Here is a 15,795-nt window from a genome sequence, read left to right as displayed (position 1 = left end):
GAGAGAGAGAGGGGGAGGGGGAGAGAGAGTGAGGAGGAGGGAGGGAGAGAGTGTGTGTGAGAATTTGATGGTAAAAATGTCGTCAATGTCACTTGATATGTATGAGAATATTAAATGTAATATTAACATAATTGATATTGAACTCTTAAAGTTAATGTGGCCCCATTGCAACGCACGGGTGTTCTTCTAGTTACTTATAGTGATTCTCCAGTGTCCGTACATACCCAACATGTGTTGTCTTCGTGTGGGGGTGAGTGAATAGCAAAAAACTACCACATTACGGGTCATCGTTCCAAAAAACTACCGTTCTTTTAATCTTTTCAAAAAACTACCACAAAATTGTTCTGCTGTTCCAAAAAACTATCATGTCGCACTGATGACTCCTTTGATTAACTTTAAACGTTATTATGACAGCTCGGGTCCACTCGTCAGGTTGACCGTTAGATTTGACCATTAGTTTGACCATTGATAGGTTATGACAGGTGGGGCCTAAGTATTTTTTAGCAAACAGGTCCATGAAACAAAATATAAAAGCAATTGGGTCCCTGAAAAAATAAAAATAAAAGCAATCCCGTCCTCCCAGGGAGCTCGTCGTCGGAGCCGGCCAGCACCACGCCGGCGAGCTCGTCAGGGTCGTCTAGCTCTGGCCGTGGCCGGCGGGAAGCAGCAGCCCTGGCGGGCTAGAACAACCCGAGCTCCCTGGCTGCTCCCCGCCCGAGCTCCGCGCCTGTGCTCGAGCTCGCGGCCATGGCCGGCGGCAAGCAGCAGCTGCTCGCGTCTGGCGCCGCCCAGGCTGCTGCTCACGAGCGCTTTGGTGCCGCCCGGGCTGCTGGCCACCGGAGCCAACTCCGTGGTGCCGCTCACCCGCTCGGGCTTCTGGTCACCGGTGCTCCCCATGGCGCGGGCTGAGCACGCAGGCGGCGGCGCGAGCCTTCCCATGGCGCGGAAGACAGTGGTTGTAGATCGAGATGGAGGTTGCTTCTTTCGTGCTCCGGCGGAACAGCGAGTGGCCGGAGGCGCCCGTCATGGCGGCTGCGGCGCTGCACGCGGCTGGAACTCGTGTTCCTGCTCCTGCTGAACATCACCACGGGGAGCGGCCGAAAGGAGTCCGTCGTGCCGGCTGCTGCGCGCGGCCTGAGCTGCTGGTCTCACGGCCCATGGCGGCGGTGGCGCTGGCTGTAGTTGCTCGGGAGAGAGAGAGATAAGGGAAGGTCAGGGAGAGAAGAAAGAGAAGGGGAAGGAAGAGAGAGCCTGACATGTGGGACCCACATGTCATCTAACGGTCAAACAAACAGTCAACAAACGGTTTATTCAGGAGCGGGCCCGATCTGTCATAAACCAGATCAATTTTAAATTAGATGGTCATTTGGGTTTTTTGGAACAGCCAACCAATTTTGTAGTAGTTTTTTGAAAAAATAAAAAAGTGGTAGTTTTTTGTAGCCATAGCCCGTAATGTGGTAGTTTTTTGCTATATACTCTGTGGGGGTCGTGTGCTCTCAACTTTCTTCGTAGGAGAAAGAAAATCCATATATCGATGTATGTCAATGGTGTGTGTGTGTGTTCTCCAAATGGCGTGGTTAGTTAATTTCTGAATCGATGAAAGTTTGCTAGGCCAAAAACCTTGGCCAAGGATTTGCTAGCCACTGATTTGACCAATATTGGCAAGGAAATTCAACTGGAGTGGGCAAAGATGCAAATTTGGACACCATCCAAACAAAGTACAAGTATAAGGTAATGACAAAAATAATGGTATGGTAGCTTTTTGGCCCCAATCCAAACTTACCCCAAAACCTTCAATAGTAAATTCTCCAAAACAACGCAAAAAAAAAAATAATCTACGAAACAACACTAACCAATCTGTGGTTGTATGTTTAGGAGGACAGAGGCCTCCCAGCCCAGCAGAGTTCAAGTCTTACACTTGACATTGGTGTTCGCATTTTCTAGATTTATTCGAAGCCTTTCGGTGATGTGCGTTCAGTGGGAGGAGACGTTCTCGTCGACTACGAAGACGTCTGTGGCAACTTCTTCAATCTCAAGATGATATGCCGGCTTAGTCTCTTGAAGGTGCTCATAGGATATGGTGTAGGAGCGCTCATAGAGTGGGTATATGTGTGTATGTATGAGCGTCTGCGTCTGTACCGTGTTAAAAAAATCCTCTGAATCAGTCAACCGACCTGGCCGCCTCTAGCCCCTTATACGGAGAGTAGTACGACAAGCCATGCCGCACCCTTAGTGACAATATGTAGTAGGTTTTCTATACAAATGATGATTTAAGTTTTTTTGCGAGAAAACTTCCAATCTATTCATCTTCAATCATGGGAATACAACAAACACCAGAAATAATAAAATTACATCCATATTCGTAGACAACCTAGAGACAACTACATACAATGAAGCAAGCCGAAGGCGCGCGCCATCATCGCCCCTCCCTCGCCGGAGCCGGGCAGAACTTGTTGTAGTAGACAGTCGGGAAGTCGTCGTGTTAAGGTCCCATAGGACCAGTGCAGCAGAACAGCAACCGCCACCGATGAAGAGTAGCGTAGATCAAAAGGATCCAACCTGAAGAAACACAAATATAGACGAACTACGACCAGATCTGAACAAATCTATCGAGGATAGATCCGCCGGAGACACATCTCCACACGCCCACCGACGATGATAGGCACACCACTAGAATGGGGACTAGGCAGGGAGAATCTTATTTCATCTTCAGGGAGCCGCCGTCGTCTCGTCTTCCTGAGCAGAACACAAACCCTAACAAAAGTTGAAGAAACATCTAAAAACGAAACCCTCCCGCCGGTAAAGGCCGGGATCCACCGCACCTTCATGGCCCTAAGGCCACAGGAGACGAGGCGGACCGGCGGCGACGCTGGCGAAAGGCAAAGGAACCCTAAGCTTTTCTTTCTGCCTTTCATTCTAATTTGATCATGGAGTGACTTTAAATGCACGCTAAAGCGTGTTCATTTCTGCAATGTCTGTAATGCTCTCTATGGTGTCCAGTGTCTAAAGTTCTGTTCAGTTGGTAGTTATCTTCAGGTATTCTTCGCCCGTGATGATCTAAGTTTATGATTGAGTAAAAAGTAGTGCAACATATGAAGAAACTAACATGCACTCATATATACTTGAACCAAAGACTGTTATCCAACATGCATCTTGAGGTCCCCTAAAAAACATGCATCTTGAGGTAATAAGTTCATACCCAACATAGCAATAAGCAAGATGACATTATGCAGACAGTAAAACTATCATCCAAGTGTGATAAAGAAATTGTCATTTTACCCTTAGTACCAACAATACAATACATGGTCGTTCCATTTCTGTCACTTGGATGGATCACCGCAAAATTGAACCCACTACCATACGCAACCCCTCTAAAGAACTACCCATCAAACTTGGTCAAAATAGACAAATATATCAGAGAGCATATATGACTACTCAATTATGCAGCAAAGAATTCATAAGAGATTAAGTAGAAATTAATAAATAATCTGATTATAAAGTGACAATTCATCGTATCCTAACAAACACAACACCGATTACATCATATGGATCCCGATCATGTGAGGCAACTCAGAGGAACTTTCTATTGAAGCACAATGGAGAGAGAATGACATCCAACTACTGCTATGGACCCAAGGTCCTAAGGAACTACTCCTACATGGTCATTGTGGTAGCGAAGTTGATAAAGATGTCTCCGGTAATGGATTCCCCCTCCGACAGCACACATAGGATTTCACATAGGATTTCCCTGAAAAAGGAACTTGTGGCGGCGGAAAAATCATGAAAAATGTTATCGAGGGTTTCTGAAAATATGTAATTTATGGGTGAAGATGGACGTAAGGTTTTCTTTATTTTTGTCACGTTTTTCTCTAGGTTTTTTCCTTTCCTTTTTCTATGATTTCTCTAGTTTATTTTTTATTTCCAATAGGTTTTTTTCTTTTTTTTCTATTTAGTTCTTTTATTTTGTGTTTGGTTTATCAATGTTTTCAAAAAAATCATTAATTTCCTTTTTTCTATTTCTGGTTTAATTTGTTTCTTTTTTGCCTTTTGTTGGTTTTCTTTGTTTTTGTGTCGGTTTTCATCCGTTACTTTCTTTCTTCATCACATGTCTACTTTCTTCAGTATACACATTGTACATCTTTAGTATACATTGTAAACATTTTTTACACAGGTTTAAAATTTTCATATACAAAATTCACTTTTTTAATATAGATTTGATGTCTACTTATTTCATACACATAGTACATTTTTCATATATAGGTTAAACATTTTATACCCTTTAAAAAGTTAATTGCCAGAATGTATTTATACATTGTATAAACAGTTGTTAAACAAATTCCAGTACATGTTTCTGAAACGTCTAATATTTTTTAAAGGTCACAAACATTTTTTTTGAAAGCTATCAATATTTTTTATAGTTATGCTAATAAAAAGATTCACTACAATAACATCTGTAAAATTCTAGATTTTATATTTATTTTTTAGCTTCGAAATATATTTCCAATATTTTCAAAAATAATAGTAAAAGAAAGAACAAAAATCGAACAGAGGAAAAAACAGGGGGAAAGGTGAACTAACCTGGAACCTACCTGGCCGGCCCGGTTGCGACGCCCTGACGCGAGTGCTCGCACTAGTAGAAAAAGGACCTTATGTGAGACACATTAGTCCCGGTTCAATTCTGGCCCAGTACTAATGATATCATTAGTACCGGCTCGAACGGTTATGCATTAGTGCCGGTTCGTGTTGAACCTTTAGTACCGGTTCGTGCCACGAATCGGTACTAAAGGGGTGGTGGCAGGCTGGCGTCAGGTCGGGGCCCCACGAGCCCCTTTAGTCCTGGTTTGTGGCACAAACCGGTACTAAAGGGCCAACCTTTAGTACCGGTTCGTGCCACGAAACGGCACTAAAGGGGTCTAACCTATAGTCTCGGTTGGAGACACAAATCGGGACTATAGGGCAATTTTCAAACTTGAAAAAATCATAACTAAATCATCCTAATTCAGAAAAATACATATAATATATCAAAATTTGCATAACAAAAAGATTGATCCGCTGAAACCGGGAAGTTAGGCGATTTAGAATGAGTGATCCATACTTGAGCAGTTAAGAGAGGTGATTAGAGACTAAATCATCAAATAATTTAGAAAAATTTAAAATAAAAAAATCAAATTTTTTTCCAAAATTTTCAAAAAAGAATTTCAAAAAAAAACCTATAGTACCGGTTGGTAACACCAACCGGTACTAAAGGTCCCCCATACCAGAGCGCGAGCTCACGCCATCTGGTGGGCCTTTAGTGCCGGTTCGTGCCAAACCGGTACTAAGGGGGGGGGGGGGTCTTTAGTCTCCACTCTTTAGTGTCGGTTGCAAAACCGGCACTAAAAGCCCTTACGAACCGGTTTTAAAGCTCCGTTTTGTACTAGTGTCGCTTCATCTCAAGCAAGACGAGAGCCGAGGAGTCCTCCTCATTGGCGCCTTATGCGCCGATTTTTCATGCTGGCGCTCACGTCCCAGCTCACTTGGGTCGGCCCATTTAGCTGGATCGATCCCTTCCTTTCGATCGCTCCACAAACAAAAAATTTGCTCCTTCGAGTCAATTGACGCGTCGATCTTTCAATTCAGTTGATCGTTAAATTTTGACCAATTCTTCGCAGTTGACTGTGTTGACCTTTAAAAAAAGAATACTTAGTTTGAAATAGAATTCCTCAATTCGAAAAAGTTCATCAATTTTAAACAAAGTTCACCAAATTTTGGAAAATGTTCTCGGAATTTGGAAAATGTTTATCGATTTTGAATAAAAAGTTTATCACTTTTCAAATAAGTTCATCAATTTGGAAAATAGTTCATCGATTGAAAAAAGTTCACTAATCTTGAAAAAAGTTCATCAGATTTTAAGAAAAAATCATTGAATTTGAAAAAAAAAAGGTTCAACAAATTTGGGAAAAAGTTCATATCTGATGCTCCTATCTGATAGGCGCTGAATAGGATTTAGCAGCCGAGAGTCCCTATCTGATGCTCGCGAGCATCTAACAGATGAGCTTTTGTGCATGGCGCGATCTGAATGGGCCGGCCCATACGGTGGTGTCATAGCGAGACGCCATTAAAATCCCACAAAAACAACGCTGTATCAAGGAATCGAACTCTAATTGTCAAAATGTATTGAATAACATAAACCAAGGCACAGGAGGTCATCACTCGGTTATCATATAATGAAATATCAGAACGTAGAGCTAGTTTAACTTTATGTAATTACACTTTTTTGGGGAAATAATTTATGTAATTTCGTTCATGAGCGTAGAAACCATAACTTTGAGGCTCATAATCTCGTGTCAAATTTGCTTGTAATCTAGGTATAGGAATACATATTTGGTTGGGTAATCCTCATGACACAAGTCTTGTACCTATAAACATTGTTATTCAATAAAGTGGGAAAGATTTCTCGAAAAAAAAAGGAATCGAATTGGCAACCTCCCGATCGAGAGTAAAAATTCTTTACCACTTGAACAACTGAGTATTTGTGGATCTTAGGACGCGCGGACATTTCAAATATACAATGAACATATTGTAGTATACGATGAAAAAATATTAAATAAACATTGAACATTTTTTGCCATATGCTGAAAAAAATTAAATATACATTGAACATTTTTGTGATGTACGTTGAACATTTTTCAAGTAAGCAATGGATTCTTTATTATAAAAAATGTGAAGATTTTCTTAATATACAGTGAGATTTTTGCAATACATGCAACGACAGCGCTTATACACTCGCAGCTCCATTCGCCCCCCCCCCCCCCCCCCCCCCGCTCGATGCCACTTCCCCACTGTCTTCTCTCTCTTCGTTGCCACATTTTAAGATGGCTGACCAAATCATGGTGTCTCACGGCGGAGGCGGGCCGGCACGGCGGAGACGGGCTCGCCGCGCAACTTCGCACCTGTCGCGATCGAGAGGATCAATAACGGCACCAGGTCGTCCCGCAATAGCTACCTGGAAGCGACGACATCGTCCATCACCTCAGCACCCACCGTCTTTCTTCGAGAACGGCGACCCGAAGCTACCTATGAGCGATGGAACCTCCTCCTCATGTTCTCTGACACCTCGGACGCCGAGGACCTCATCCACTAAGCGGCCCTTTTCGAGTCGATGGTGCCATCCCTCGCTTCGAAGCCCACCACGGTCGTGTCTTCTCTGAGCATGGCGTCCATGGGCGACGAGACCCTCCCCCTCGTCTTCGCCGGCTTATCAGACGCCGGGGACCTCGTCCGATGCGCGGCTTCCCGAAGGCGACGGTGCCATCCTGCGCTGCAGCACCCTCCACGGCCCATGCATTCTTCTAACACGCCGACCATGTGTTGGCCATTGGCGACGGGCACATCCTCCTCATCTTCTCTGGCTGGTCGGGCGCTGGGACCTAGTCCGCTGCACGTATGACCCCTCAGTTGAAGGACAGTCTTACTGAACATGTCCAGTTTATGTGAGTTAATTGCACAGAAGTACCACAACTGGGGCATCACATGCAGATTGGTACCAAGATTGATAATTTTTGCATGTCAGTATCAAGATTGTGTCAGGCCGCGCATAAACACGTATTGACGGTGTATCTGACCGGTTGGCAACCTCCCGATAGAGAGTAAAAATTCTTTACCACTTGAACAACTGAGTATTTATGGATCTTAGGACGCGGACATTTAAGAACTAAAGGTAGTAGCGAATCAGAAAGGAAAAATGTTGAGTATTGAGGATTTTTAAATATACAATGAACATATTGTAGTATACGATGAAAAAAAATAAACATTGAACATTTTTTGCCATATGCTGAAAAAAATTTAAATATACATTGAACAATTTTGTGATGTACGTTGAACATTTTTCAAGTAAGCAATGAATTCTTTATTATAAAAATTGTGAAGATTTTCTTAATATAGAGTGAGAGTTTTTGCAATACATGCAACGACAGCGCTTATACACTCGCAGCTCCATTCGTCCCCCCCTCGATGCCACTTCCCCACTGTCTTCTCTCCCTTCGTCGCCACATTTTAAGATGGCTGACCAAATCATGGTGTCTCACGGCGGAGGCGGGCCGGCACGGTGGAGACGGGCTCGCCACGCAACTTCGCACCTGTCGCGACTGCGCGGCCGAGAGGATCAATAACGGCACCAGGTCGTCCCGCACCAGCTACATGGAGGCGACGACGTCGTCCATCACCTCAGCACCCACCTCAGCGACGTCTTTCTTCGAGAACGGCGACCCGAAGCTACCTATGAGCGACGGAACCTCCTCCTCATGTTCTCTGACACCTCGGACGCCGAGGACCTCATCCACTAAGCGGCCCTTTTCGAGTCGATGGTGCCATCCCTTGCTTCGAAGCCCACCACGGTCGCGTCTTCTCTGAGCATGGCGTCCATGGGCGACGAGACCCTCCCCCTCGTCTTCGCCGGCTTATCAGACGCCGGGGACCTCGTCCGATGCGCGGCTTCTCGGAGGCGACGGTGCCATCCTGCGCTGCAGCGCCCTCCACGGCCATGCATTCTTCTAACACGTCGACCATGCGTTGGCCATGGGCGACGGGCACATTCTCCTCATCTTCTCCGGCTGGTCGGGCGCTGGGACCTAGTCCGCTGCACATATGACCCCTCAGTTGAAGGACAATCTTACTGAACATGTCCAGTTTATGTGAGTTAATTGCACAGAAGTACCACAACTGGGGCATCACATGCAGATTGATACCAAGACTGCTAATTTTTACATGTTAGTACCAAGATTGTGTCAAGCCGCGCATAAACACGTATTGACGGTGTATCTGACCCGCGGGGCCCGGCCACCGGGTGCCGACATGGCATGTTTTTTGCAGAAAACCCCCTTACATTGTATTTAATCACAAAAATGCCCAATTTTTTTGCGGGAAAAAGGCTCCATGAGAGGCTTTTTTTTTTGTTCGCAATTTCCACCACCGAATTTGGACTGGTTTGAAATTTTCCGCCACTTGAACAAATAAATAAAAGAAACAGAAAATAAGGCGACGGCAGGAATAGAACCTGCGCTAGCAGTCCACAGCCGCCACACGCTAACCACCACTCCACAGCGCAGCTCGCAATTAATACAGGCGTTCGTTTCGTTATACCGTGTCTGAAGCGCTGGGATGGTCCACCGAGGCCTGCGTTTTTCTGTTTCGCACTTAAATGGCGCGCGTGTTGGGCTCGTTCGTTGCCCCGGTTACTATTCGTTTCATTTCTCTTGTGCTTTTAGAATGCACAGTGAACTTTTTGTACTTTATGGTGAACATTTTCTTAATACATAATGAGTTTCAAGAATATTGTGATTACACAATTTTTTAATTTGTAGAGAATATTTTTGCATTTCAAAAAATGTTCAGCATGTATTAAAAACTTTATTGTGTAAAAATCATACTTGCGTTTCCAGAAACACGTTGATTTTTCTTATAAAAATTGGACAGTTTTAATGCATTTCTAAAATTTATTAAGATTACACAATTATTTTTAATACAGGTTGTCAACTTTTTCTTTACAAAAGATTAACATTTTCCCCATTATAATAAATGTTGAACATATTTTAAATGCAAACCGAACATTTTTCTAATATATCTTGAACTTTTTCTTAAGATATGATGAACATTTTACATAATGCGCGGTGAACTTTTTGTAATTTAAGGTGAACATTTTCTTGATACACGATGAGTTTCAAGAACTTTTTGCCCCGGTTTCTTAATCATTCTTGCAATCAATGCATTAGAAGTTGAACATATAATTTTAAATGCATTAAAATTTAGAAACATGGTGCAGAACATGTATTAAAAATAATTGTGTGATCATAATAATTTAAGAAATGCATTAAAACTTTTCAACTTTTATTAAAATAATCAAGGATTTCTTGAAATGCAAATTGATTTTACACAATAAGTTTTAATACATACTGAACATTTTGTGAAATACAAAAATTTCACCATGTATTAAGAAAATATTCACCATAATAATCTTGAAACTCACCGTGTATTAATAAAAATGTCACCATAAATTACAAAAAAAATACCTCGAATTAAGTAAAATGTTCTTTATCGTAAGAAAATTGAACAACCTATAGTACAAAAATGTTCAATTTCCATTTCAAATATATTCAACGGATATTACCAAAGTTTATTATATTAAGAAAATGTTCACCGTTTGTAAAGAAAAGTTCATCGTGCATTGAGAAATGTTCACTATAAGCAGAAAGTGTTCTGCGTATATTAATAAAATGTTCACCATGCATTCTAAAAGCACAAGAGAAATGAAACGAATACTAACCGGGGCAACAAACGAGCCCAACACGCGCGCCATTTAAAGTGCGAAATTTAAAAAAATGCAGGCCTCGGTGGGCCGGCCCAGCACTTCAGACAAGTATAAGAAAGGGAACGCCTCTCATGGAGCCTTTTTCCTGCCAAAAATTTGGGCATTTTTATGATTACATACAACGTAAGGGGGTTTTCTGCAAAAACATGCCACGTCGGCACCTGACGGGCGGGCCCCGCCGGTCAGATACACCGTCAATACGTGTTTATACGTAATTTAGACCTATTTGCAACGGCCTGGCATATTCTTGGTACTGACACGTAAAAATTAGCATTCATGGTATCAATCTGCATGTGATGCCATAATTATGGTACTTCTGTGCAATTAACTCAGTTTATGTCACTAGCTCGGCATTGTTGGCGATGCACTTTTTTCAGCTCAGTCCAAATGTTGTAAATTTTGTATGATTCATTTTCTCAATCATTCATGAGTTTGCATAAACTGTTTACTTTTGTTGTGATGCTAATTGACCAATTTTCCATGGCAATCTTTAGAAATTGTAGTTGATGGCAACTCAAAAATATGTTTTTGTCATCCAAACACAAATTTTGTTGCCATGTCGCCTCAACTTTTGCTGCCATCCCAATTTAAATTATTTCTTACCATGGCAAACATCATAATATGTTGCCATGGAAACACAAAGTGTGTGGCCATGTCAAAATCATGTTTGCTTTGCTATGGTAAGAAAACATAATATGTATTGTTGTGTTTCTGAAGCTGTTAGTACTACTTCCATGGGAATTTATAGATGCTGTTCTCAATAAACCGTGGCAATTCTTTTGTAAGAATGTCATGCCAATATTTACAAATTTGACATGGCAGTTTTCTGAAATTTCTGTTGCTAGAACATGGCAAAGTTGTTGATTATTGTGTTTTTTGTATTGTTTTCGCCATGTAAAATTTTCAAAACATCGACACTTTTTTAGACCTATTGATCAAGCCCATGGCAAGTCTAGATTCATAAGTTTGGTAACCATTTTTTCCATTGTAAAAGAATGTTTGCGCATGGCAAATATCATGCAATTCATAACTTGTTAAATCTTTTTGCCATGGAAACAATCTTAAAACTCTTTAAATGTCTCGAATCCATTTTTTTCCATGTTATCAATAGATGTTTTTGCCATGGCAAATATCATTAGAATGCATAATTTGTATCTCACATTCATTTTTTTGCCATGTAACCAATACACTTTTTGCCATGGCAAAAATCTTCACAACTTCTTCGTCATGTCACCAATATAAATTTTGCCATGGAAAAAACCCTACAAGTTTTGCAATGCCACCAGTACAAAATTTGACATATCATTAATACAAATTTTTCCATGGCAAAAATCTTATAACTTTTGCCATGCCCACCAATACAAAATTTGCCATCTTACCAACACAAATTTTGCCATGGCACAAATCTTACAACTTTTGCAATGATCTAAAGAGCTAATTTGCCATCTTAACAAAACAAAATTTGTCATGGCAAATTGAAGTTAATAGTATTTTTGAAAATCTCCTACGTGACACTTCCATTCATTTTTTTAAATTTTTTTGCCCGTGTCACCAATTTTTTCTCATGTTTTGCCATGGTAAATTCTAGTTTATGTTTTGTTGGAAAATTTAGTTTATGGATCATGGCAAGTTTAGGTTTATGCATCATGGTAAACTTAGCGTATGGACCTTGATAATTCATACTTTTTGGACCAAATTCAAAATTTACTTTTTAACGATGGAAATTTTATTATTTTGGAGCATGTGGATTTTATTTTTTGTAGCATGGCATCATTACCATGGAAATTCAGAGATAATTCAAAGAGATCAACTTTTAATTTGTAGTGATGTAGGGTAGTATTTTTGCCATGATATGTATAGTTGACATGATGCAATCAGTTTTTCTATTCATTTGACGTGATCTAAAGAGCTAATTTTCCATGTGCAAATGTTCGAAAAATATATTTTTGTAATGGCAAACTGACAAATGCAATGTTCTATAATATGGAAAATCTACTTTTATAACATGGAAAATATACTTTTTATAACAAGGCAAATCTAATATTGTACCACGGTTTTGCTTTTTGACATAAGTGTTCAGGAGGTGGCATTTCTTAGATTTATTAGAACACTAAACAATTCAAAGCACTTTTTTGCATTTACCATGACCTTTTTAAAGCATTTAAAAACAGTTGCCATATCACTTCCCGGAAAACAAGTTTACATAGCATTTGCTTCACTTGGACTAGGTAATAATTGTTATGACACGAATCATCTTTTTTCACTAAAATTTTCCATGTCACTTGTTTTTGTCATGCCAACTTTATTTTTGTATAATAGTCATTGTACAATACGCAATCTTAAATGCAGTTTTGGCAAGGAAATTATATGTTCACTTCATTTCTTTTCAAATGGTTTAAATTCATCGATATTTTCCATGTTTTCTCAAAATACTGGTAACTTTTTTGCAACTTCTTTTATGCTAATTTTTATTTTTGCAGCTACCAATCCCAGCTTAACACCTTTGCACTACTCAACATGTGCTTACTCGTAGACAATTTTATTGGCCACGTTTATTTAACGAAGTAGTTTTAGTGAAGTGCTCCTCTGTTCTTTTCAATAGGAGGGCGCTCCAGCGCGAACACCCCTTTTTCTGCGGGAGGTTTGCTAGGTCGCTCCTCCCAGCGTGAACAAAAAGGTTCGGTGGGACCCCTCCCAGACGGACGCCAAATGGATATCAGGGTCCTTTTCTTTGTTTCGAATTGTTTTTTATATATTTATTTTTATGTTTGTTTTTGGTTTTTTAGTTTTTCCTTAACTTTTCTTATATCTTTTCCTTTTTCTCTATCGGGTTTTCCTTCTCTTGAGTTTTTCCCTCTTTTTTTTGAAATGCATGTTGACTTACAAAAAATTGAAGTTAAACGTTTTTCTCATACAGGTTGAGCTGGTTAAGGTAGACGTAGACCATTTACTAAATAGAGGGTGAATATTTTAACGGAATACAAGTAGAGCGTTTGTAAAATGCATATTAGTTTTTCTAGTACCAGGTAACAATTTTAAGCACATGCTGAACATTATTCAAAAATACCATGACCATTTTTGTAATACATTCAATCATTTCTCAAGTGTTTTTGAACATATTTTTAAAATGATACAATCAAATTTTGAATGGTACAAGTTTTATAATTATTACATGAACAATTTTAAATTTTCATGAACATTATATAAAAAGGTTCATGAACATATTTTTAAACGTGCAGGCATTTTGAATGATACGATTATTTAAATGGTGTGAACAATTTTTAAAATTGCGCGAACAAATTTCTACATTTTTTGTGAACATTTTTTAATGTGTGGTGAACGTTGTTAAATTATAAGTAAGGTAACTTTTAGATATATATATTTAAAATATTTCAAAATATAAACAAAATTAAAAAATGAAACAAAATGAATGAAAGTCTCGAACGAACAAGTAACAAACTAACGCTACTGGGCCGGCCTACATCACGCTTTTCTTGAGGTGAGGCGTACGTCTGTCTCGCTCTTGCGTGACATAAACTCACCCGAGGAACGCTTGCACGTATCATAAATGGTGGCTATGGATTATGGTGTGTCGTTGTATATGCATGGAGCTTTATGTTTTGGCTTTAGTTTTAGTTTCACCCTATAGTTTTTATCATGTTAGGATTCCAATTAATATTTGGGTAGTGCTTATATGCTTTTGGGGTTGTAGACCTAAAGTAATGGTCTAATTTGCATATACAACTACTCTAATATTTTTGTGTACACATTATTTGTTGTAAGTAATGGTCTAATTTGCATATACAATCTACTCTAATATTTTTGTGTACAAATTATTTGTTGTAAAGGTATCCATGGTGGGCTCGTCCAAGCATGAGATATGTTGCAACCTTTACAACACAAGTAAGTATGCACGCAAACTGTCTGTAAAGGTAAAGGATATTAACTCAAGGCTCGAGGACATCATTGAAAACAAAGACAAATACAAAATGGAGGACATGCATAAGAAGTCTGAATTAACATGGAAAGCTTCTACATCAATATCTTATGCCCACAAAAGCTGTAAGTGCGACTGGTTTTTATTTTAGCTATATTACCTATGATTAGTTTACTGGTGGTTCTGCCCTTTAGGTTTCATAATTCAGTTTTGGTTACCGTTTATCATGTATATCCCAACACTATGGTATTCTCTCCATGGTTAGCTGATGGATGCATGTGTGATCGTGCATGCAGGTTATATTAGATGCTCAGAAGTACGCCTTCTATTGTGTAATGTAGCGTGTATCGGTTCTTTAAAAATTCAAGCTTCTTGACGATGTTTATAGAGAAAATTATCTATAACTACAATACCGATGATATGAAATTTTATTTCATCGTGAATCTTACTGTATTGATTTGATAATCTAGATGTTGATAATTTTTTAATAAACTTGGTAAAATTTTCAAATTTGAGTTCATAAAAAACTAATATAAACTATATTTTGAAATGGTGGGATTATAGGAGAATAAATTAACCGTACCACTCTTATATGCTCTATTTGATTACGTGTGTGTATTTGTCTATCTTGTAAGTATGAAATATTATGAAAATTATGACATTTGTCAATGATGAAAAAAATCCAAAACATTAATTTGGTAGGACCGAGTTGTGATGTCCTATATTGATCTTACAAGATCAATTAAGAAGAGTTTAATCACGTTAGCTATGGTAAGCATATTTGGTTCCATGCTTGTAGCTTGTTGAAAGAAAGAGTACAAGTACATTCTAATCGTAGACTTGTTAAATCTTCACTTTCAAAGAAAAAGAAAAATATCGAGGCATCAAGTACAGACTAGAACATGATGGCTTTAAAATATAAAAAGAATACTAATTGACTACGAATAAATAAAATTTGATTCCATAGCATTAGTTTGATTACAGATGGTAGGTTTTAATGTTTCGATGCAAGTATAAAAATATCATGAAAATATACGTACCAAATGTAAATTTAAAGTCAAACAAGCATAAAAGTATGTGGGTGCAATATAACTTATTCTACACCTATGTGCGACTATTTTCCTTTATACGGAGTATGGACTCGCCACAAATTTTACTACTAAATATCATATACTCCGTTATCACCTTAGGTCTACGACATTTATGACTATAAGATGGTCCAAGATGATTCTCTAAAGATAATCATTGCCACACACCCCTTTTTCTAGATACCCTTTTTACATGTTGTCATATGTATTGTATATCTACCATGTAACTGTGACTATACAATGACCATATCAATATAGTATGCCTAAGGAGATTTCATGATTCCCAATAATGCAGTTGGGCTTACTCGAGAAGTTCCCTATAAGGTAGGTCCCAAAAGCTATCTAGACTCTACAAGGATAAGCGAAGGTGTCCCTACGACAAGGAAAGAGGAGACACACTCCAGAGAAGTTTGTGCCTACCATGG

The sequence above is a fragment of the Triticum aestivum genome, chromosome 2B (genome assembly GCF_018294505.1).
Source record: "Triticum aestivum cultivar Chinese Spring chromosome 2B, IWGSC CS RefSeq v2.1, whole genome shotgun sequence".
Classification (NCBI taxonomy): domain Eukaryota; kingdom Viridiplantae; phylum Streptophyta; class Magnoliopsida; order Poales; family Poaceae; genus Triticum; species Triticum aestivum.
The sequence above is the reverse complement of the archived record's forward strand: the minus strand, read 5'-3'. Positions refer to the sequence as shown.